The sequence below is a fragment of the Adiantum capillus-veneris genome, chromosome 16 (genome assembly GCF_014529385.1).
Source record: "Adiantum capillus-veneris isolate H3 chromosome 16, ASM1452938v2, whole genome shotgun sequence".
Lineage (NCBI taxonomy): Eukaryota > Viridiplantae > Streptophyta > Polypodiopsida > Polypodiales > Pteridaceae > Adiantum > Adiantum capillus-veneris.
Window position 1 is genome coordinate 94,983,495 of NC_140946.1, and position 26,088 is coordinate 95,009,582.

The window sequence follows — 26,088 nt, forward strand, 5'->3', positions numbered from 1 at the left end:
AGTCAAGGAGAAATTGTTTCTACTCTTAGCATCCAGAAGCATGAAGAGCAGGTAAAGTTTCAAGTATATCCTTCAAAAGACATGCATGCAGATGTCATCCTTGGACATCAATGGCTAGACCAACACAAGGCCAAAGAGAAAATACATTGCTAATATTCTCTTTCCCAAGTGGTAGTAAGCAACAATTACAAGCACTGCTAATGTTGAATTCACAGTTACAAATGTCACAAGAACCACCACCACATCTTAGAGACAAAGGTAAAGCTAAAGTGGACCTACAACCAATGAGCACAAAAGATGTGAAATCATATACCTCTATATCCAGAAACACTCATGGATCAACTTCTTCAAGAAAGTCAAGATTTAGAAAATTCCATTCAATTGATGACCCCAAAAAAACCTCTAGGGAGCCACGCAACAATGCAAAGTTATATTAACCCAAGTACTCATTATAGAAAATGAAAGTCAAGCAAGGATTTTTCTTTGAGCAGTTTAGCAAAAGTCACTGATCCAGTGTGAATTAAAGATGAAATATCAACACAAGAGGAAAACTACATGGGATGGATAGCATCACAATGGATTTTAAAAGACCAAGAGTACTTTAGAGGTAACATAGGGTTGAAAACTTTTCCTGCTTTGTCTCTACTAGTGAAATCTCTTTTGTGGTGGCTCCTAGGCAGCTGGTGATAATGTAGTTTCACATGTACGTTATTGGTGTCTCGCTCTCTCAAGAGGGCTTGCCGCCTGTGGTAGTCGTGCACCTTGCGTCACTCGGGTGACCTCCTCCTGAGTCAGTTAATGTAGTCTATCGTTGGTTGGATTTTCTGAAATAATGATAACCAGGCCGGTCAATTTGAGCAAGATTCCACTTGTAAATTCTAGCTCTCACTTGTAAGTATAGAAGGGCCAAGACAAACGTAGACGTATTAGTAGCTGGTAGGACTTGGGGATCGGATCCATGGCGGTCCCATCATCTACAAGACGCTGTTTCCTCATCATCACGTTCCTTGCGTTGATATATCACGCCCATGCTATTACCAGCCAGCAAGGCCGACAGGGGGATCTGTCCGACGCTGACGTAAGCCATTACCTGCATGAGTAATTTTCTTTTTTGTTTTGCTAGCTGCTAATTCTCATGTCGTCAAAGTTCGGGAGGTCATCTCCATCGTACATCTACTCATGAATACATCCCTGTTGGATAATTGACACATGAGCAGGATAATTAACACATCAGCAGGCGGAACAATTTTTTTTGAAAGCCAATCATTGGCATGCACATCATTGCACATAACTTGCAACGTCGCTTTCATCGCACTCACCGCACGTAATCAGCCAATGGGTCACTTTCAGTGCCCGAAGTATGCTTGCACGGCACTGTCTGGTGCCCCCCTCAAGACTAAGTAACATCCATATTTAAGAGGGGGGGCAATGGGATCAAAGGCGGAGAAGCTCACACGCAAAAGCAGAGGGGATTGCAGCCGCAACAGTCAAATTAAAAGTAAACCTGGACAGCCAAAAGAATGCATGTTAACTTATAATATAATGTCGTAAAAACGGCTGTGTGTACACAATGCGTGCGCGGGTGAGGTGGCTAGCCTATGTGACCCTAAACCCGGACGGCCAGGTCCTCGTTTTCCCGTTGGCCTGTTTAATACGCCTCGTTTTTCTCACTGGCTAAGTTTAGTGTGCCTCGAGATCCTGCCCTGCAGCCCTGACCGTCGATCCCATTACTCCACACTGCATTTAATATGGGTGTCACTTAGTCTCAAGGTGGTGCCCCCTCTCCTTGGACTTTTGACGGTCGGGAATGGTTCCCTGTTGACCGTTCGCTGTTTTCGGCGCTCCCACCAATGGCTCCCGGCATCCTCCAATTGCCATGTGATCTCCCTGAAAACAAGGAATGGTCAATAGGGGACCATTCCCTACACCTTCTTCCACATCTCTCTTTCCTTAAGTCTTCACCCACAAGACGAATCAACAGTCTATTTAGTTGTAGGAGGTGAGAAGATCCATTTACATGCTCGTTAGTCTCGGTTCCTAAAATTTTGCCATGGGGTTCTCCTTGCCACGCATCCTCCACTTCCAATCCCATTTCACTTGTCAAACAAGGTATCTTCAAAGATACTTTGTTATGGGGTTCTCACTGCCTCCAGTATTGCCAAGCCCATTCCACTTTCCTTTTGATATCAAACAAGATATCTTCTAAGATAACCTCTAATCAAACCCTGAAACAAAATTGAACACACCGACTACTTCCTTCTTCTTCCTTTTTAGGAGTACTCTTTGGGTGATAATAGATTAAAAGGAAACCCATGGATATGATAACTCAATGCTCATATGGACCCATTGAGTACAAGGGTGACCAAAAATAATGATACACACTCTAATGGAGAACAAGGGAGCCACCCCACAAAAATCAAATGAAGTACATGCACCTTGACCAATAACAACATTATTGAGAATCTCCAATTCTGTTGCCACTGGCCGCAAGCCTTCTACATAAGGTCCATCATCTCCCTAGGAGGACAAGATGACTCAACATAAAAAAGGTTGCAAGTCAACCATACACGCAGTGAACCGCAAGAGAGAGGGAGCCCGAAGCTCCATTACCAGTCTCTCAAGAGCCATCCACCAAAAAGAAAAGCCATCCAAGAAGCTAGCTGAACCACAGAATGTTGTTGGTTTCCAACAAGCAAGAAGTCATCTCCCTTGTGTCCTTGGCTTGTCCGCCAAGTTCACGGAGCACTTCATAAAGAATCTCAGACGTCATTTTAGCCAAAGCATGGAGTGGCACCCTCCACCATCTTAAAAGAGAGAGGGGTGAAATGAGCCAGGACACAAGAGGGATACAACATGTAAAGGGAGGAGCAGCCTAGGATCCTCCTTTGTGATTCACCCATTACTCCAAGGGTCATTAGGAAGAGGATGGGGTTTAGGAGGGCCTCTTTATTTGCCATGAGATTATGGAGGCGATAAACATTTTGAAACATAGATGCATGCCATGTGTGCAAGAATGGTGGGTGTGTACAGGTAGTCAAAGGATGCACTTTTCTTCCCAAAAAAGGGAGTGGATAATTTATGATTTTAGGCCTTCTATAAATTCTATATATGATCTCCAATTTGAGTGGAGATTATAGATCTAAAATCCACACTTAGATCTCTTTCCATAGATATGCTACATGGTATGATTTTTTCTACTAGATTTCAAATTTAATTTTGGGGAGAAAATTTAAATTCAAACAAACTAACCGTTTTTCTTATTTGAATTCAAAAGTTTACCTTTGATTGATTTCCCTTAAACTACGAAATAAAGAGGCCCTCCTTCACTTTACTCTCTTCCTAATGGTCGCCTCTATGCTCATCGACCTTCGTGGGTTACACATATCACAACCCCCCATGATTCGTGACACTTTCAAAATCGTCAATTTCAAAGGGAAGGAAAACAATCTTCTATAGGGAGTACTTTCTATAGAAGTGTACCTTATTAGAATTGAACTAGTTTACATAGAACCAACCCTTGAACTTGGTCAATTTTTGTAAAGGAAGAATAAACCAAGGTCAATAAACTAGGACCAATACGTGAACAAGTTCTTTTGACAAAAATAAGGTTGGGTTCAAACTGATCAGCCTACAAGCGATTGAGTCGTAAGTCGAACAATGAAAATAACCGCCCAAGAAGACTTCGTTAAGATTTTGAAAAAGGCAATCTACCAGTACCAACTACCTCACATGGTGACTCATGCCCCCACCCCCACACCCCCCCCCCCCCCCCCCCCAAAAAAAAAAAAAAAAAGATGTTCCAACCCACCCACCTACCCACCCACAATATGTTTGCTTCATTTTGAGCCATTCATGTCATTAAGGTAGGTCTTGGATGTCAAAAGTTGCTTCATTTGTTGTGTGGCTATGCCAACACAATTGGTGCAAAGCTTATAGATCATTCAATTTTTGTGTGAGAAAGTGCATTAAATGTCTACAAGGCAATCTAAAAGCAACCTAAGAGTCAACAGATCAAAAGATCAAAACCTTTTAATGTGCCATTTGCAGTATGCACTTAAGCTTCTCAATGATGTTGTATGTAATAAATCCATTCATATAAATGAGAAAAGAATAACAGCTCTATGCGAGGTTTCAAGAGAAAATAAATGTAGCTTAACATTGTGATGGTAACAATTTCTAATGTTTTACACTTTTTATGTGCAGGCACAGGAAAATGCAATTGATCAAATTGAGAGCTTTACGACGGAATCTATTGAAAGTGATACTTAATATTCACAAGAATTTGCAAAATCTGAAGACATCCAAATCTCAATACAATACGCCTTCATACCACTTTAACACTTTATAATACTGGTCAATGCTATGGACAAGGTGTTGGAGAAATCATTGGCTTTGACCTTGTTGAGAGACATGGTCACTATTTTCTTCTCTCATAAGTTATCATACATACACTCAAACTTGTATATTGTACACAAACCTTATTATCATCATGGACAATAGTATGTCTCTCTAATTTTGGGAAGCAGGAGAAGTAATAGGAATCTGAGGGAGATGCTCTCATGTCTACCAAGCAAAAAAAGAGAAATGTGGCACGTGGAGGAGAGAGGATAAGAGAGGGGGTAGATTTTTGGCATGGGGGTCAATGAGATGGGAATGCAACCACATTTCTATTGCAGGGGCGAGGAGCACGAGCTGAATGTTGTAGCGACTCGCGCGAGGAGGTTGGAGACATGGCGTTAGAAGCATGATGAAGGCTGGTACGTGAGGGGAGGGTGGCGACGATGCAGGGAGACACATATATATCTCTCTCTCTTTCTCTCTCTCTCTCTCTCTACCAGTGGGCGCGTTGGCGCAGTAAAGGCCTCTCTCTCTTGGGACATCGTGCAATGAAAGGCTCTCTCTCTCTCTCTCTCTCTCTCTCTCTCTCTCTCTCTCTCTCTCTCTCTGTTGTGTACAGGGAGGCCCTATGTGCAATAGACGGAGACGAGGATGAGGGATTGCATGGCACACCTCCTAAGTGCACCACATAGCATGGGGATGACATGTGTTCCTATTGGGCATCGGCATTCCAAAGTGAGGGGGAAAGGATGACGCGATTGTGGGCTGTGTTTGGGAGGATAGCAAAGCTGCGAGCACAGAGACGGTCCAAGGGAACGAGAGTTGGTGCATGGGAACGGAGGAAAAGACACGGACTTTTCCTTTTGAAGGGGGAGCGGGCAAGAATCTCGATAGTTAATTAATTAATACTCTTGGGAATAGACCCAAGTATGTCAATGATCTTAAAGTTTGTCAGTCATAAACCTTAAAATCACCTTATGAAAGATAATCTTTACAAGATACCTTACAATCACTTTCCAACCAAGGCACCAAAACCAAATTCTCTGTTTAAAGCTAAGTACTTTTGGATAGTTTTAAACTTTAATTACTTTTAAACAGCTAGTTTGGTCCAAAAATAGGACACTTAAGTGTCCTTAATTTTTTAATATTCCTTTGTTTATTCGAATAATAAGAATCTCTAAAAATCCTTTTAAGAATTCTCTATACACTAATCATAGAATTTTTCAAATTGGCTCCTCATTTAACTTATTATGCTAAATAATTGGACCCATAGAAAGTACGGTTACAAAACTTCGTGAGATGTTCTCAATAATAGGTACTACCATAAGCTTAGAAATGAATAAAGAGAATAATTTTTTATGCTATTGATATATGCTCTTATAGTGAGGCGGTCCGGGGCGGGCAACAAGAAGAGCGACCTCTAGACACCCTTCAAGGCTCCCATGCTGCTCAATGGGGCTGGGGCACAACACAACACAAACCAAAACAACAAACCCACAGCCAAATCCCAACTACACAAGGGGCACCGCTTAGTTTAAGAGCGAACTAAGACACAAAAGAGGAGAATCGTTAGAGCAACCCACAAACAAGCAAGGAATTTACACTAACCCTAACACCAATGGAACACTCTCACACACTAAAACACGAGAGAGAGAGAGAGAGAGAGAGAGAGAGAGAGAGAGAGAGAGAGAGAGAGATAGTGCTCGGGCTGCTTTGAAACGTATCGGCAATGATCAAGCAAACACAACTATATATTTAAGAAAGAGAGAGAAAGGGGGAGGGGGTGCTTGTTGCATTAATACCTTCTTACAAATCTGTCATGACAAATCAAAGTGAAATTAGTATTTGTTCAACATAGCTTGCGTAAATTTCACCACAACACATCACAAGAAAAGCCACCTCAATCACTGTCTTAAAGCCAGGGGAGTCCTCTCCACCCTGTCGCCCTCTTACAGTATGTGGGATTTATGGCTAGATTGATGACAACACCAGAGACAAGCTATCAAGAACATAATAAAAAACACCAAGACACTTACGCATCATTGTTGTCCATTACTTCACGTTGGAAGGGAGACAAAATATCCAAGCTTAGTCCAAATCCACCCTCCTTGATTCAGCAAATGTTGGGCTTACACTAGTAGGAGAAATGATAGATTTCCTACTCTCAATTGAATGATCACTCTCTCTCTTACAATGGCATAGAGTTCCCTTGCTAATCCCCTATTACAACACATGCACATGCATAAGACAATGAGCTTCCGCTCAAGAGCTCCTTCTAAAGAGGTTGAGCTTGGCTTCTCAAGCTATAGCATAGTGCTCTTGCTTATGGCTCCCCCTTTTGTGCTAGCTACACCCTCCTTTTATAGCAATTTTGAAGGCTAGGGTTACTCCTCTAACCATGGTTAAGTTAGATTTTCAGCAATTTATCTAATTTCTTTTTCTTGGAATTATCAAGAAGTTGGTGAGGAAAGAGAGAGGAGAGAAATGGAGGTGATAGGACTTTTCATAGTGGGTTAGTGTTAGTAGAGTTAGTATTAATTTACAAATGGAATTGGATATTTACAATGGGAGTATCCATGTAGGATACAAATAAAGAAGAAAAAACTCTTAAGAGGTAAGAAAAGGTGGCTTTCTTACAAGGTTGATGCTCCAAGTGTCTTGAGTAGGGCCGATTTTGACGCCTGTTGACGGTCCACTAGCGTTGACGGTACATTTTTTCTCCACTCTTGACCTTCCTTGAGAGACAAGGTAATTGAAGCTGAGTAATCAACCACCATGATGCTGTCTTTTAAGAGAAGAGGCTGAATTTTGTGGTTTTTTTGATAGATATGGGTAAATTGGAGGAGGAAAAATGAGACTAGGTGGTCAATTTTGGAATGGAATTGTGTGTGGGAGGTATGAGTTCACCATGGTTTCTCTTATTCTTCAAGGTTGAGGAGAAGGTGAGTAGGGTGCAGAGAGGAGTGGTGAGAGAGATGGGGATGATGAGTGGAGAAGTGTGTGTGAAAGAGGAAAATGATAAAGTGGAAGAGAGAGTGTGGCTGCATAGCATGGGAAAACTGGGGTCCACTAAAAAAATCATAGCTCACAGCTCGTAGCTCAAAAAAATATGAAAAAATTTGAGGCAAAAGTTCAGCCCACGAGCTACAACTTTTGTTTGTATCACCTTTTCAAATTCGGAGAGCAAGTGAGCTTTAAAAATTCAGCAAAATCGACCGTTTTTTTCCACTGCAAAGGTCCTTGTGGGGTCCTTCTTTGGATGATTCTTTTGAATACCTCCAAGAGTGAGCCCTCCATAGTGCATGTATGCATGCCACCTACCCTTGACCTTATTTGGTAGGTCTATAATTGAAGATATTGTTGAGATTAGGATATAAGTGAATAGTACAACTAAGAAAATCAAATATTGAGGGGTCTAAAAAATATGTACATGTCAAATATAAATAATATAGGTGGAAAAATATAAAGGGGTCAAAATAAATCTCTCTCATTATAAGTCTACCATAAAAAGATGAATATTTTTGGTGGTCTAATTTATGAGAGTAATAGAGAATATATGTAGGAAGGAAAAAATCACAATAGTGAAAAAAATATACACATAAATAGAACTAGTTTTTTTGGATTTTTTTTGGGGTGGAGTTACACCAAATATAAGAGAAGCTTACATGAAAATATTTCTATATGGAATAAAGAGTATGAAAAATGGTAAGAAAAATTGTGGTAATGGTGAGGCAATGTACAGAGCATAAATAACACACACCTAGGTAGAAATATTTAAATAAATACCAAAATAATTATGAAAAAATCGTTTATTTAGGCCCTATATACAAAGAAATATTTATATACGCATGGGCCATAATATACTTATATTTTTTATTTATTTTTATTTTTTATTTTTTTGGCTCAACTAGCCCAATGATTAGCTAATTGAGGGTTTTTTAAGAAGATATGGGAAAAGTCCCGTGACTCACGCACGCCTATGTACAGTGAAATGGTAGGGATAGCCACAGTGTTTGGGTGATTTTGGTAGGGTGAGGTAACTCACTGTGGTAATTACAAAGAGCCGAAAAACGGCTATCATTAGCCCTCCCCCTGGATGATGGTATATTCATGTACCATCATAGAGCATCTTTTCCAAAGAGAGTGCTTCAGAGTCCTTGACAAGATCTTCATTGTTTGGCCCCTCGGAATTTTGGCTAGAGTTACACTCATGCTTCATGTAACAATACTTACATGAGACAGTGGCCTTTTGACAGATCTTTGGTAGATCCTTTCGTAGAAGGCGACTCAAATAGGGCTTCAAGCGATACCCGTTTACTTCCCTCGAGTGCTCTTTACCATTCAAGTCCATAAGCTGATAGTAACTTGAATTGAAAGCCTTCTTGACTATGTATGGCCCTTGCCATCTAGTTTCAAACTTGGCATCAAAACGATTATCGAGTCGATTGTCATACCTTAGCACCAGATCTCCTTCATTGATGCCTTTGTCCTTTAGTTTCTTCTCAAGCTCCTCCTTCGCCTGCGTAGCTTTCCTCTTGTAGCACTCGTATGCTGCTTCTCTTTTCCACTCAAGCTCAGCTAAGGTAAGAAGTCGATCCATCCATGCTTCTTGATCATCTTGTGCTGATTTGCCATGAAGTCGCATTGTTGGAATGTTTATCTCAATTGGCTGTAAAGCCTCTTGACCATAGACCAAGTGAAATGGTGTGAACTCCGTGGCTTCCCTATATGTGGTTCGATACGCCCACAAGGCACCATCCAAGAAGTCATCCCACAACTTTGTCTTGTTTTTCACCATCTTTCTAATGATGCCTGCAATGACACCATTAGCTTTTTCTACCAAACCATTTGATTGGGGATAGTAGAGTGTACTGTGACGATGTAGAATGTGAAGTTCTTCACAGACTTCTGTGAGCAATCCCTTCCTAAACCCTGGACCATTATCAGAAACAATCTCCAAAGGTGTGCCAAATCTACAACAAATGTGAGTGTAGACGAATTTTCTCACTGTCTTCTCATTTACCTTTGCCACACTTTGTGCTTCCACCCACCTAGTCATATAGTCTACAGCCACTAGAATGTAGAGTTTACCATTTTTTGTCCTAGGCAGAGGACCCATAGCATCAATGCCCCACTTTTCAAAGGGTCCATTTGCAAGCACTATTTGCCTCGGGCCATGCACCAACCTTCTATTTCCATTTATCTGACAATTGTGACAGCTTTTACACCAATGTTGAACATCCACATGCAAGCTTGGCCAAACATACCCCGCAAGCAAAATCTTCTTCACAGTTGATTCTTGGGCAAAATGACCACCACATGCCTCTTCATGCAAATCTTTTAGAATGGCTGGAATTTCCTCAATAGTTGGTACTCTTCTGCACACTTGATCCTTCCCTCTTTGATAGAGGGAGCCTTCTAGGAAGAGATACATGCTTGCCTTCTTCATGAGTCTCCTCTTCTGAGCTTTTGTGAAGTCTGGTGGAAACTCACCCTCCAAAATGTAGCCAATGATGGGAGCCAATGACTCCAATCCCTGGTACCTCGGTTGCTTCATAGCAGCCGCCACCATGATGACCTGCACTTCTTTATTTACACATGCAACGGCTTGTTGTGCAAGTAAATCAGCATCTTCATTTTTTTTCCTAGGAATATGATATAATTGCACCTCCTCAAATTGATTAAATAGCCTACGAATGGCATGAACTTTTGTCCTTAAGCTTTCATTCTTGCATGCCCAAATGCCTAAAATCTGTTTAACAATGAGAAGTGCATCTCCTTTTACCATGAGACGTTGTATCCCTTGGCCAATGCACATCTTCAAACCATGAAGTAGAGTGTCATATTCTGCTTCATTGTTGCTAGCTGAACTTGGTAGATTGAACTTCTCTTTCATGACCACCTCTCCACTTGGGTTGAGCAACACTAGCCCTCCCCCGCTTTTCCTGTGGCTCGACGAAAAGCTCCATCAAAGAACAAGGTAAAAGCATTAGGAATACTTTTTGGTGGTGGCAATGGTAGGGTCTTTACTTGAGGCACCTTAATTTCCTTCTCATGTACCCTATAAGTGAGAATCCCTGCCAATTGTGCACGCACACTATCTTCTACCTTGAAAGAGTATTGAAACTCTTGCAACTCCATAATCCACTTTGAGATCCTAGTACTAAGATTCATTTGAGATGACACCCAAGGGAACAAATTCTCTGCGGTGAGGATTACAAAAGGTTTTGGGAGCAAGTAGGATCTAAACTTTCTCACCGCAAACATGAGAGAAAGCATCATGAGTTCTGCTTCTATGTAGTCTCTCTCCAAAGCATTCATGACCCTACTAGCAAAGTAGATGGGTCACATCCTTGTACTGTGGGGATCTTGTTGTAGCAACACAGCACCAATTGTTTCTTTCCCAGCACTAGAGCTAACAAAGAATGTGTACTCCCAACAAGGAGGCATGAGTGTTGGTAGCTCTGACAAAATGACTTTAATGTTACAAAAGTACTCTTCAAGCTCATCAGACCATGCAAATTCTACTTGTTGTGTCAACTTTTGCAAAGGGTGAAGTAACTCCGAGGCTAAGTGAATGAAGCGTGACATATACTTCACCTTTTGAATGAATGAGATGACCTCCTTAAGACTCTTGGGTGATGGTAGCTCAATAAGAGCCTTTGCCTTTGAAGGATCCACTTCAATGCCTTTGTAAGAAACTTTATGACCAAGCAAGATTACTTCATCCTCACCTATATGGCACTTGTCGGGGTTGAGTTAACCTCCCATGTCGTAGAGCTTCTTTAAACCTTCTTCTACCCTTTGTAGATGCAATGATTTTGAGTTATAAATACATAAATCATCAATGAACACCCTAATTGACTTTCCAAAGAATGCTTGAAACACCATATTCATGAAACGTTGGAATGTTGCAGGAGCATTTGTCAGACCAAATGGCATGACTCTAGAAGCATAACAACCCCAAGGAGTGATAAAGGTTGTTTTCAATTGATCCTCCAGTGCAATCCCTATTTGAAAGTAGCCTGAGTAACCATCGCACACAGTGTACTTCTCATGACCAGCTACCTCATTTAGTATCTCATCCTGGAATGGGAGGGGAAAGTGATCTCTCTTTGTTGCCTCATTGAGGGGACGGTAATCCACACACACCCTCCACTTGCCATTCTTCTTAGGAGTGACAACAACAGGAGAGACCCACTCTGAATTCTCCACTGGATAAATGAACCCTGCTGCTAGAAGCTTTCTTACCTCCTTGAGTAAAGCCTGCTCCTTGATGACTCCTAGCCTTTGTAGCTTTTGAGCCTTAGGTGTGGCCTCTGGCTTCAACTCAATCTTGTGTTGAACAACATCTACTCCACGCACATCGGTGTAGTCTTTAGCAAAAAGCCTCAAAAATTTCCTTAGCACACATTTGAACTCCTCTCTTTCATCCTTTGTAAGTGTTGTAGACAACATACCTTCTAACATTCCTTCATCTTCCACCTTTTGGTTCTCTTGGGAACCTACCTCTTCCAAACCTCGAGAAGAGGTCTCCTGGTTGTTTGGCTTAAACCTTACCCCCATGACTTCAATGGAGGACTCCTCTTCAGTAATGCTGCTGCCACTTTCTTCTTCTGAAGTGTTTTCAGTCCAATCTTCTTCCGTCTCACTTTGAGATGATTCTTCATGGAGCTCCTCTTGGCGTTGCTCCTTCATGTCAAAGACAACCTTCTTATGATTGTCATTCCTGCAAATTAATTTCCCACTCTCCCAATCCTGCAAAGCTCGCATTTTCATTAGCCATGGTCTTCCTAGGATAAATGGATAACCACTTCCCTTGGTCGACATAACATAAAAATCCACTGCCTTCTTAATGCCAAAGGCCTCCACAAAAACATTTTTAAAAATTCCTACGCACCTAGCTTTGCTATTGTTTGCCATTTTCACTTTGATTTCAGGTGTTTCATGGATGTGCATGCCTAGTCTTTGCATGAGTCCCTCTATCATGATGCAAATTTGTGCACCCCCATCCACTAGACCTTTCCTAACGAATCTCCCTTTTATGTAACAATCTAGCACAGGTGTAATGTCCTCATTCATTTCAGCTTGTGCAATTTTTACAACAGGCACACTCTCTTTTACCTTTCTCCTAGTGCTAACTACCCTTGTTAAATCCCTCCTAACTTGTGAACATAATGCAAGAAATTGAGGCCATGAGATATCAGGACCCTTACCTCTCATGTCTTCCAACAGGTTGTATGGAGCCATTCCATGTCCAAGAGGGAAGTCTTGGAGGTTGATACGATGTCGAGTGCTCTTAGCTTCCTTGGTCTCCTTTGCCTTCTTTTCTCGTCCATGGTCACTTTGTGATGTAACTCCTTCTTTCTCCTTACCTTTCCCTCGGCCACGCTTAATGCCATTTGCTTCCATGTCAACCTCTCTTGAATTTGTCACCTCTACCACATGCACGTTTGGGTCTGGCAAAGGTGGAACTCCTTCCACTCCTTGTGGAGGTGGTCTTGCTCCATTTGGCCTTTGTATAAGCCGTGGTTGCTGACTAGTTCCTTCGCCTGCATTCATCACTGGGTAATTCAAGTTAGGTCTCCCTGGCTCCCCACGGGGCCAAGGACAATTATACATCCCATGTCCAGACTCACCGCAATTCCAACATTGCAAGACTCTCCTAGGTCGTGGGTCTCGCTCTTCAGACTTCTTTGCTTGTCCCTTTGGACCTACCGCTTGTGCAAGGTGAATTGACAAGCTGCTTAAAGATTCATTTAACTTCTCAATCACTTCCGCCGTTACCTCAGGAAGCTCCTTAGATGTTGATGCTTGTGACTTACCTTTGGGTCTAAGACCTTCTATCGGAACCTCCCCCCTTAAGCACTTGAGTTTCCTATATTTCTCAGCAGCCCTAGTTTCAGCTGCATCAAAGGTAGCAGGTGCACCCGCCTCAACTTTTACCTTAAGGTCAGGAAAGAGTCCGGCTATGAACCTCTCCTTCTTTAAAAATTCTGCACCATCACCAGGGTTAGCAACATTTCGTATCCATAGAGCCCAAAGACATAGAAACTCTTGCTTGTACAAGTAGTAGTCATCTAAGTCTTTTTGCTTATGAGAAACAATGTCTTGCCATAATTTTTGAGTGTTTTGGGGATCAAAGAAGTATTTCTTGAAACGATTGACAACTTCCATGTAATTTTATTTAACTTCCTGAGGCAAAGAGTCAAACCAAATACTAGCATCTTTCCTAAGGACTACCTCAAACATTTCTACACGTTCTTGATCAGTTACTATCCTCTTGATACGACAAGACATCTTGAAATTTGCCAAAAATAATTCTGCATCCTCTCCAGGCTCTCCAAAGAAAAGAGGATATCCAGACATTTGGCGTTGGTTCTCCATTGAATTGATTTCAAAGTGACGCGTTTTTGTTTTTTCTTTCTTTAAAAGATCTACACAATAATATTCTCTAAATTGCAATCTATTCTACAACAAAATAAAAATATTCACATCAAATGACCTATGATAATCAATGAGAGGTAGGATGACAGGGTTTGGTGACGCGAGAATTTCTCCTACTCTTTTGGCACCAAACATGAACACCATACGTTGTTGAAAATGGATTTTTCTACTAATTGCAATGTTTATTCTAATGTGTGGAGTGAAATGGAAGGGGAAAACCTCTATTCCTGGGCCATTATCCATGGTCTATGCATGACCTAATACTCAAAACAAAACAAAAATATAGACGTCCAAACTAAGGTCGTACCTAATCAGAGGCAAAATAAAAGGGTTTACTGAAGCGTTTATCTCGGCCAACCTAAGAGGACCTAAAATCCTATGAATTACTCGCTGAAATTGCAACTTAGTACTAACAATTATGTGTACCTTTTGCCTTGCAATGGGAATGAAAGGATCATACAAATTCTCGTGATTCATGCAACCTACTTGACTATGCTAAAGGTTGAACCTACACAAAAAGATACACAAGCCTTTCCTCCGTGGGGGCACCAATTTGAGGCGGTCCAGGGCGGGCAACAAGAAGAGCGACCTCTAGACACCCTTCAAGGCTCCCGTGCTGCTCAATGGGACTGGGGCACAACACAACACAAACCAAAACAACAAACCCACAGCCAAATCCCAACTACACAAGGGGCACCACCTAGTTTAAGAGCGAACTAGGACGGAAAAGAGGAGAATCGTTAGAGCAACCCACAAACAAGCAAGGAATTTACACTAACCCTAACACCAATGGAACACTCTCACACACTAAAACACGAGAGAGAGAGAGAGAGAGAGAGAGAGAGAGAGATAGTGCTCGGGCTGCTTTGAAACGTATCGGCAATGATCAAGCAAACACAACTATATATTTAAGAAAGAGAGAGAAAGGGGGAGGGGGTGCTTGTTGCATTAATACCTTCTTACAAATCTGTCATGACAAATCAAAGTGAAATTAGTATTTGTTCAACATAGCTTGCGTAAATTTCACATCACAAGAAAAGCCACCCCAATCACTGTCTTAAAGCCAGGGGAGTCCTCTCCACCCTGTCGCCCTCTTACAGTATGTGGGATTTATGGCTAGATTGATGACAACACCAGAGACAAGCTATCAAGAACTTAACAAAAAACACCAAGACACTTACGCATCATTGTTGTCCATTACTTCACGTTGGAAGGGAAACAAAATATCCAAGCTTAGTCCAAATCCACCCTCCTTGATTCAGCAAATGTTGGGCTTACACTAGTAGGAGAAATGATAGATTTCCTACTCTCAATTGAATGATCACTCTCTCTCTTACAATGGCATAGAGTTCCCTTGCTAATCCCCTATTACAACACATGCACATGCATAAGACAATGAGCTTCCGCTCAAGAGATCCTTCTAGAGAGGTTGAGCTTGGCTTCTCAAGCTATAGCATAGTGCTCTTGCTTATGGCTCCCCCTTTTGTGCTAGCTACACCCTCCTTTTATAGCAATTTTGAAGGCTAGGGTTACTCCTCTAACCATGGTTGGGTTAGATTTTCAGCAATTTATCTAATTTCTTTTTCTTGGAATTATCAAGAAGTTGGTGAGAAAAGAGAGAGGAGAGAAATGGAGGTGATAGGACTTTTCATAGTGGGTTAGTGTTAGTAGAGTTAGTCTTAATTTACAAATGGAATTGGATATTTACAATGGGAGTATCCATGTAGGATACAAATAAGGAAGAAAAAACTCTTAAGAGGTAAGAAAAGGTGGCTTTCTTACAAGGTTGATGCTCCAAGTGTCTTGAGTAGGGCCGATTTTGACGCCTGTTGACGGTCCACTAGCGTTGACGGTACATTTTTTCTCCACTCTTGACCTTCCTTGAGAGACAAGGTAATTGAAGCTGAGTAATCAACCACCATGATGCTGTCTTTTAAGAGAAGAGGCTGAATTTTGTGGTTTTTTTGATAGATATGGGTAAATTGGAGGAGGAAAAATGAGACTAGGTGGTCAATTTTGGAATGGAATTGTGTGTGGGAGGTATGAGTTCACCATGGTTTCTCTTATTCTTCAAGGTTGAGGAGAAGGTGAGTAGGGTGCAGAGAGGAGTGGTGAGAGAGATGGGGATGATGAGTGGAGAAGTGTGTGTGAAAGAGGAAAATGATAAAGTGGAAGAGAGAGTGTGGTTGCATAGCATGGGAAAACTGGGGTCCACTAAAAAAATCATAGCTCACAGCTCGTAGCTCAAAAAAATATGAAAAACTTTGAGGCAAAAGTTCAGCCCACGAGCTACAACTTTTGTTTGTATCACCGTTTCAAATTCGGAGAGCAAGTGAGCTTTAAAAATTTAGCAAAATCGACCGTTTTTTTCCACTGCAAAGGTCCTTGTGGGGTCCTTCTTTGGATGATTCTTTTGAATACCTCCAAGAGTGAGCCCTCCATAGTGCATGTATGCATGCCACCTACCCTTGACCTTATTTGGTAGGTCTATAATTGAAGATATTGTTGAGATTAGGATATAAGTGAATAGTACAACTAAGAAAATCAAATATTGAGGGGTCTAAAAAATATGTACATGTCAAATATAAATAATATAGGTGGAAAAATATAAAGGGGTCAAAATAAATCTCTCTCATTATAAGTCTACCATAAAAAGATGAATATTTTTGGTGGTCTAATTTATGAGAGTAATAGAGAATATATGTAGGAAGGAAAAAATCACAATAGTGAAAAAAATATACACATAAATAGAACTAGTTTTTTTGGATTTTTGTTGGGGTGGAGTTACACCAAATATAAGAGAAGCTTACATGAAAATATTTCTATATGGAATAAAGAGTATGAAAAATGGTAAGAAAAATTGTGGTAATGGTGAGGCAATGTACAGAGCATAAATAACACACACCTAAGTAGAAATATTTAAATAAATACCAAAATAATTATGAAAAAATCGTTTATTTAGGCCCTATATACAAAGAAATATTTACATACGCATGGGCCATAATATACTTCTATTTTTTATTTTTTTATTTTTTTTATTTTTTTGGCTCAACTAGCCCAATGATTAGCTAATTGAGGGTTTTTTAAGAAGATATGGGAAAAGTCCCGTGACTCACGCACGCCTATGTACAGTGAAATGGTAGGGATAGCCACAGTGTTTGGGTGATTTTGGTAGAGTGAGGTAACTCACTGTGGTAATTACAAAGAGCCGAAAAACGGCTATCAATAGGTTTACTTGGAAAAAAATGGTGTAAGTTTATATAGATTTTTGTAAGTCGTGTGGGTCTCATATATAAAGTATGTAGTATTTTTTTGTCATTTCAATGTCTACACATGTATTCTATTGATGATTATATAAAAAACAAGTAATATTGATCAATCATAAATCGTCTACAATTTCATTAGCATGGCTCTTTGGTGACAAGTCTATATTTTGGATAAATTACACATGGAAGAAATTCTCTTTAATATATAATTCCTTAATAGATAGAAACTCTTGTTGTTAACCCATATACTCACTTTGTATCATAAATTTTCATTGAAAAAACATCAATTCTCCAAAAATAAATCTTTCAAGGGCCAAAAATGCCTCTTTAAACATTTTTGAAATTTCACTTGTTTGATTGCTATTTATATGACACATGAAAACTAAGTTTTTTTTTTCTTATTAGCAAGGATTTATAAACATAAAAAATACTATTTCTTTGAAAGGAAGCTATGTGCATTTTATGTAAATTTTAAGAATATAGCGCAAGATTTTGTTTATAGTTGCACAAAATAATTATCATGAATCTTTTAAGTTAAGATTCATTTTGGTATGGAAAAAATCTTCAATTTTCTTCATCTTGTAACCTTACTTTATGACGAGCAAGACCTAGAAATTTTGCTTTTAGATACATAAAACGATTATAGCAATTGTTGGTAAGGAACCGAGACACTTTATTCGACTAATTCCTATTTCTGTCCTTTCTATATATATGTATTTACGAACAACATGCTTAACACCATACTAAATCAAGTTAGAAATGGATTTGGATTTGGAGTTGTGGTCGAGGGTGCAGATGATCAAAACTTGCTTCAAGAAGGTCTCTCCACAGTATTCTATTATTGGGTGGAGACGATAGGTGGCTCTGATGCTGGAGGATCTACACCTAACACACAAGAGACTGAGGGTGACTCAGATAACAATTCCAATCGTCGTGCTAAACTTTTTGCTATTTCGGGTACTACTATCTATTGTGTTTTATATATAGTAACTCTTTACATAGTAATGGAGGTGAATCTTGATATATCTACACATGCATAAAATCCATGAACAGAGATATATATATATATATATATATATATATAAGGAGAGAGAGAGAGAGAGAGAGAGAGCTACCACTTGTGTGTGGCACATGTGTGCATGCACACATGTGAGAGGGAGAGAGAGGTATGTGTGTATGTATGTGTGTGACACACACACACACACACACACACACACATAACCCTTGCCTTATTAATACGTTTTAGGAAATCACCCAATGATTTTTTCATGAAGAAATACAAAGAAGAGACTAAGCTTCTTTATAAGAGTAAACATGTGCAGCTATAGGAGAAATTAAACCCATACTCACGATGTGTATGGGTAAGAGAGAGAGAGAGAGAGAGGAGATGGAAACTACAGAGATCATTGATCAATACATATCTATTGGATTAAAGATATGTTTCTAAAATTAGCTATTCTTTAGCTAGAAAATCATTATGACTACTTCATCGTATGTTTTGATGTACATTTAGGTGTTCCAACAGGAAAATTAAACTCTTCAATGAATGGAAATATTGATTCATTACCAGCCAACGCCACATATCAAAGCCAACCTCCTCCACGTCGACATATTCGTCATAGCAATACAACCAGCAACGTTTTGCAAAACTCTTTTATTACTAGCAATACAACAAGCATCATTTCACGAGAAGATATTACATGGGATTGCTCTCCATGGAATTATTCTCTCTTTACGTCTAATTATGATCTCAATGTTCTTACAAGTGCAGAATGTGGCCCTGATTATCCAGACAACATATACTCACCCAATGAGAGATACTACTTGCAAATTCAAGATGATTGCAACTTGGTGCTATATCATTACATAAAGGATGAAAATATAAACAAACCAATATGGGCATGTCCAAATTTTGCATGCTATGAGGGCGGACATTCTTGTTTTGCCCGCATCAACCTAGATGGGACTTTTGCTGTGTATAATGGTGATGGTACCCCGCTATGGTGGACCCCTACTCGATGCTCAAGTGGACCAGGTTGTTGGTCTAGAACCTACCTTGCTGTACAAGATGATGGGAATCTTGTCCTTTACCTTCATGACACCAGGAAGCCCATTTGGGATTCAGGTACATTCGGCCACTAAGCCATTATTATGTCACAATAAATATCTATATGCATAAAAAATAAGGCACTTGTACATGTATATATTCCATAGTTTTCTCTATATAGTGCAACATTAAGGCACTCATGTATATGCATATTCTATAATATGCTATAGTAATCAAATTTTGTCTCATGCTTTAATGTTCAAGTTTTCATTTTCATGTTCCAAAGATAATCTTTTAACAGTTTAAATCACCTGATGATCAATAGGGGATATTTCATGATGTTACTTTGTCTTCTTAATAGGTTATGCACACGGAATTCTAGATTTCCACTTTTGATATATTCCTACTATTTGATAGATCTCACTTTGTATTTTTTGAAGATTTTCCATTTTGATGCCAAGATGTAATATAAGTGTTAATTATGGTCCTTGATTGTATAATAGCAAAGAAAACTTTGATTAATTAAACTAGAAGTTCACCCTTTGCTAATAAACAAAAATCCAATCAAAATGGAAGCTCATAGGTACAATGTAGAACTAGAATGGAACACCCTGCATGGCACTCTGCATTGGCCCAAGTTTTATTAGAACTAGCTACACCTTTGGTCAAATCTACCTAGAAAAGATAAATAAGCAAAAATTCAATATTTTTTAAATAAATAAAGCATGGTTATTACTAGGTGTTTTAGTAGGCATGTCCTTCATCCAATGAGTATGGATGTCATGTCTTCACCGGTGTACCATTGTACTTGAAATTTTGCCTATGAGCTACAAGCTCTGAAGTATGGCTATGTGTATGCCAAGTAGGAAACATACCAGTTGGTGGGTGTAGTCTAGCTCTACAAATTAATCATATAATATACACAATTTTTTGATGGAGTATTTCTTTCATTTTGTAACAAGAATTTAATTTATTGGAATCCGTGAAATTCTCTCTCTCTCTCTCTCTCTCTCTCTCTCTCTCTCTCTCTCTCTCTCTCTCTCAATCTATCTATGTAAGCTACGGCCGCCATCACCATTTTGCCTCTTTTAGCTCTCATAAACATTGAACCCAGCAATTGGTATAAAAGAAAATTGATATTAAATTAGCTTAGAAATCTTGTAAGAATCACAAAGAACCCCCTCTTGCATAAATTTTGGTGATTGCACAAAGCATTAGGAGCTGATTAAGAGCGCTAATTGGCTTCTTTAATCAAGGAAAGTTTTCTTGTTTACTTCAAAACACTTCAATCATCCTTCTTGAATGTGGTTACCAACCCCTCTTCCATTCTCAATTCATTGAGTAGCTGAAAATCAACTTTCAATATTAATTAGACATTAGCTACACTGCTTTGAGGCATTTTTACTAGCTCTCCCCTACTTAAAAATTGCCCCAACTAGTCTCACATAAGATGATACAACCGCAAGCTCGACACCCCTTTAAGTTGTCAAACCCCTAGGGGGTGAAGATTCAGGAGAGAGGGATTGGGTCAGATCGATGCTTGGGGTGTAGGATGGCTAGTGAAGATCTAGGCCACCTATTCATGGACTGCCCAACTATCAAAGGCCTTGCAGGGAAAATATGCAAGTGGGTCCAAAGAACATGGAAAATTAATTTTTTCAAGACTGACATATTCCTTGAAGGTAAGAATTCAGGTAGTCCTACTCTCCTCCTCAACACTTAAATCGTCAGATACTTCTTCTTACATAATGTATGGAAAACAAGGAGCCGCCATGTGTTTGAAGGAGGTTTTGAGGTGGCAAGCTTCGCAAAAATTATTCAAGAAAGCAAAGTGCTAATTTGGACGCTCGGGCGCAAGCAACATTCGGAGGATTGTTCTAGGACTACTTGTGCCTTGTTTTCAGCAGATGGAATGCCTAGGTCAGGGGAAATCTTGGTCATCGATAAATAAAAGATATCAACAGGACAAGATTATGGACCTTGTGTGTCAAGGAGGAGGGGGTGGGTTGGTAGGGGTGGCTGCCGTGATAGCTGATGTAATTATATTCCCTAGACGATGTCATGGCTCAACAAGAGCATGACAAGACCTTGTAATTTTTTGGGCTGTTCAATATAATTTACTCACAATTGTGAGTTTTGCTATTAAAAAAAAAATTTGTCAAACCCCTTTACAAGCTTAGCCAAGGCTATCAAGCCAAGCATCTTCACAAGGCTATTTACTTTGGCATGTCTAATTGGACGGACCTTCACTTCAAAAGGCCAAGATCCCAAGGTTTCAAGTTTTCACTTTCAATGAATTTTTTTTGTCAAGCAACTTTTAGTACGATCTTCATTATGATTGTGCGAGTATGTGTCCGCAATCTTGGCAGCAGGTCAAAGTGAGTGGAATCTGAGAAGATGCGCCATGCTTTAGCGGGAGGTGAAGAGGAAAAGGAGAGGTGAAGGCGAGGTGGCGTGTCAATGGGCATGGACAGGGTGAGCCGGATGCATCGCACGAAATGGCGTGGCCAGCTGCTTATTTAAGCACAGAGGTGGCGATGCTCTTTATGCGGTGAGTGGACTAGGTCGCAGCCATGCTCCGCACCGTGGTGTCTTTCCCACGACCTCAGCATCATGTATCTAGTCCAATGGTGGCTGCAGACGGCGATTGGTCGATTGTGAGGTGGTGATATAGTGGGAGACATTGGACGGTCCTCGCGATGGCTATTGCCGGCCCGCAGGTCGAGATTGCTTAACTACGGCAGTGCACGCAGGCGGTGCACACAGCTGAAGGCAGACAATGTTGCGCTGCGACCTGCTCGTGGTGCGACCCATCCACAGGTAGATGCCTTCCGTCAACTGAAACTCGAGCGCAGGAACCAAGCCCCACCGGACTTTTGATTGTGCGAGTGAGTTACAAATTCCAAATTCTTTAATATCAAGGGTGCAAAGCTTCAAAGGATTCTTTTGGTATCCCCAAATCGAAGAATGGAGCTTCCAAATTGTTCAAGATGAATTTAATTTGTTTTTAAAAATTCCTCACAAGTTATTTGTAAAGAGTAACTTTACGTTTGGCAATTTTATTACTTGTGTTCCCGCATTCGTGCAATTTCTTATAGAGCGAAAAACACTCTCCTTGACTCATCTATTTACATTATGGGGGATATGGAAATTGAGAAATTCAATGACGAGTTTTCATGCTTGGTTAGCCAGGTGGGAAGGATATCTTATGCAGAGACAATTATGGTTTGTTGTCAAAGCATAGGTAGCTAAATTTTCCACGTATGAAAGCACTATTAATAGAGCCCAAGTAATGCAAGTTCAAACCAAAGATGGCCAGGTTCTTTGCATAATTACTACTTTGTTGTACGATAGTTCTGTACACGTCATTGTTAATTAAACCACCTCAATCCAAGAATTTTGGTGCCAATCTCAATATGAGAAAGATAAGCCTTAAAAATAAACTAGTCTACAAACTAGCAATGAATCAAGGAAAATATATTTCAAGCCTCACAAATAGGCTAATGAGTATCATTACTTGGTTAACTTACATTGAATGTTAGATTCCCATTGAAGATAAGGTTCCCATGCTCTTAAGTGTTTCTCCCAAAACTTTTTACAACATTGTCAGAATGCTAGAACAAAAGAATCCTACACCCACTTTGCAGGATGTGATCGATGCATTAATTGAAAAGGAGAAGAACCAAACAAAGATAACTCCATCCAATGGATGGGCTCTCATTGCATCATCATATAGGTCTACATCTTAAATAACCAGGAAAAATAACAAAAAGTGATATGAGTGCAAAGAATTAGAGCATTTTTTAAAATATTGCTACCAAAATAATTTTTGTAGCAAATGCAACATCAAAGGTCATATACTGACAAAATGCCATAGTAACGATGACAAAAACAACGAAGGCAAAGGCAAAGGAAAAATTGTAGAAGAAGACAAAGCCAAATATTAAAAGAGGAGTATTGTCTCCATGTCTATGCCACCCTTGATAACTATAGTAACTTTTCATATATACTCTAGAAATGTATGCTCTTCCTCCTTCTTTGGGGAGGAATCTTTAGTTTGTGCTACACCATATCCATTGAAACCCATATTTAGTTTCTGTGACTAGTAGCATGTGTGGAATTGAATCTTAATCCATTTTTCTTTAGTATAGTCCATGCCCAAAGGAAGGATTATTGGAGTAGGTATGTAGTTCATCCAATGATGCTTTGAAGAAATTGACTTTATAAGCTCAAGAAAAAAAAGAGACCTTGTATAATATTGTATGCAACTTTTCCACAATCATGCGGTAGATAGATGAAAGTTTCATGTGCAAAGAATATAGTTCTATACAAAGAAAAATATGTTTTTGATGAATTTGTTCCTCTTAGAAAGTGATAATTACTTACCATATCCATTGAGGACTCGAGGTGGTAAGTAAAAGTGCTTTGGTATGCAAAAATTATTGGATCATCACCTCTATACTTATGTAGCATTGTATATGGCATTCGGCTTAGGAGATGAAAGCTCTGTAGCATGGGTATGTGTAAGCCTAGTAGGAAAGATGCCAGCTAGATATCTAGTCTAGCTCTATAAATAGACCCTATGATATACATAATTTTACGCTAGTATATTTCTTGTATTTTGTGTTTGATTTATTAACAGGCCTAGTAATGTTTTCTTTCTCTTTTTCTCTAAATGTGTATGGAATTGAAGCTGATCAGATAGCTGATTCCAGTGTTAGAATTTAGAGCTCCTGGTAAGTCATCAGTTCAGTCAGTAAAACTAGAATAGAGAGTGGAGACTGGACTGAAATAGTTATCTAAACTGAAATAGTATACCGAGATGAGAGACAGACTAAACAACTGGAAAAGTGTTTGCAGTTTCAAATTCATAGTTCAGGAACAACCAGTACAAGGTGTAACGGATAGTTATCATCAGTTCAGTCAGTAAAACTAGAATAGAGAGTGGAGACTGGACTGAAATAGTTATCTAAACTGAAATAGTATACCGAGATGAGAGACAGACTAAACAACTGGAAAAGTGTTTGCAGTTTCAAATTCATAGTTCAGGAACAACCAGTACAAGGTGTAACGGATTGAAGCTCAAATGATTACAACAATAATTACTGATTACAAGGTGAAGTTGAAGGCAAAGAGATTGTAGCTTGGAAATACTTGAAAGCTAAATCCAAGAGAACTAAGAAGTAAGAAACCCAATTACAATGTAATAGGTCCTATTTATAGCCTTCTAGAAGTTACTGTAGTAACTGCCATGGTAATTACTGATGTGTGATTGATCCACTGTTCCGCTTCCGAGGAGACAGTTCCCGCCTGATGGGACTGTCTTCGCCTTCTACATTATTCCTTGAATTTTGGTATAACGCCAATTTTTTTGAAAAATCCACCCCGATTCTAAAATGGTGTTGAGGAACCCATCTGGGTTGTTGGTTGAGGCCCAAACCATAAACCCTAAACCCTAAACCCATTTATTTGTTTGCTGAGTTGGCTGATGTTCCCCATGAGTTGGCCTATGTTCCTCATAGTACTCCTATGGAGTCGCTAGCTCTTCTAGTATTGCTAGCTTTATACCATATTTCATGCTTGTTGAGTGCTTGAAACCCCTATAATTGTAATTCCAAGGCTGCCCAGGCAAAGAAATTCCAATGCCTCACTGGGAAAATCCTCCGTCTGATTCTGAGATCGAGCTAATTGGTATCCTTCCACTGAACCCGCTTCCTCTTTCCCGTCTTCTATGCTCGTGCTTTAGAAGTTCTAGTGCAAGCATTGTCCTTTTGTATAAGTCGATAAATGGCCTCCTTCTCAAGCTCATCCCGCCTTGTAGTAGACATCTCCAATTCATAAGGCATGAGAGGATTATAGGTTTTGTTGTCGGGATCATACAGTGTGCGTCTACCCTTTGTCAGACGGCATTGGGCCAGTTTATGACAATGCAGAGCTGTGTAGATCCATCCTTCCGTGAGAGGCTGATTTGTTTTAATCCTATCTTCGAAGAGGATCTTAGCCATTTCTATGTACTATGGCCCCATACCTGGTTTAGCCATAATATCCTTTTCAGGGATCTTAAAGGACTCCAAAGTAAGTTGAAGTACCTGATTTGTGATCTTAGTTAGACCTTTGAGCTAGATCTTCCGTTGTCCCATACATAGCTTGACCCTCTGTATTTCTCCTTGCAGCTCCAAAACATCATTTAGCTGGAGAGCATCATTGAACACTGTTTGCCAGGTTTTCTATTCTACAATGGATCGCTCATACCTATCCTGAAGATCATCAGTGATGTTATAGTATATGAGCCGATTCACTGGTTTTTAGATGTTGAGGATACAAAGCTGGGAAAAACCTAGGCAGCTCAGTCTCTCTAGCAGGCAATACATACAGGAGAGCTTGGAAATCAGTTACAAACTCTAGAAAGTTGAGGACAGCTTGGTTCTCCTATTGCATCATCTTCCTAGTGACTTGAACCAGCTGAAATAGTCTTTAGAGAGCAATTGCTTGTTTCCCTACTATCATTTGAGTTTGTGATCCTTTACTGTTGGAAGTCTGATCTTCAGTAATAGCTTGTACCTTGTGGTCCAGAACTCCTCTAGCAATTTTCAGCTAAAGTAGAACTTCTTTCAGTTGATTCCTAACTTCTTTCATACATTTAGTTGTTCCCAAGTAGGAGCTCTAATTTAATGGCAAGGGAATGACAATCTACATTAGACTGTCGCTGCCAGTGTGGATTGACGAGCTTATCATCAGAGGTAAGTGCCCATTCAAGTACTCTCTCTAGCAACTAAATTCTTCTAGGATGATCAAGTAATTGTCACAACTCTTGATCATGAAAAGCGGCTGATCTCCAATGTTGAAGCATTTCTTTAATTTGGCGCCAACATATAGTCTTTGAAAATGTTCCAGATCAGAAGGAAGAACATCATTCTCCAGATACATCCTAGTAATAGCAGCTTGCTGATGTCTTAGCCTCTTGTTCAATTTGATGAGCTGTAATGAATG

The 26,088-nt window shown here is 39.8% G+C and overlaps 1 pseudogene; it reads left to right on the top strand.

Annotated features, from left to right (window-relative positions):
- The first annotated feature begins 958 nt into the window (after positions 1 to 958).
- On the top strand, positions 959 to 25,439 carry LOC147439490 (uncharacterized; annotated as a pseudogene).
- Positions 25,440 to 26,088: the final 649 nt, after the last annotated feature.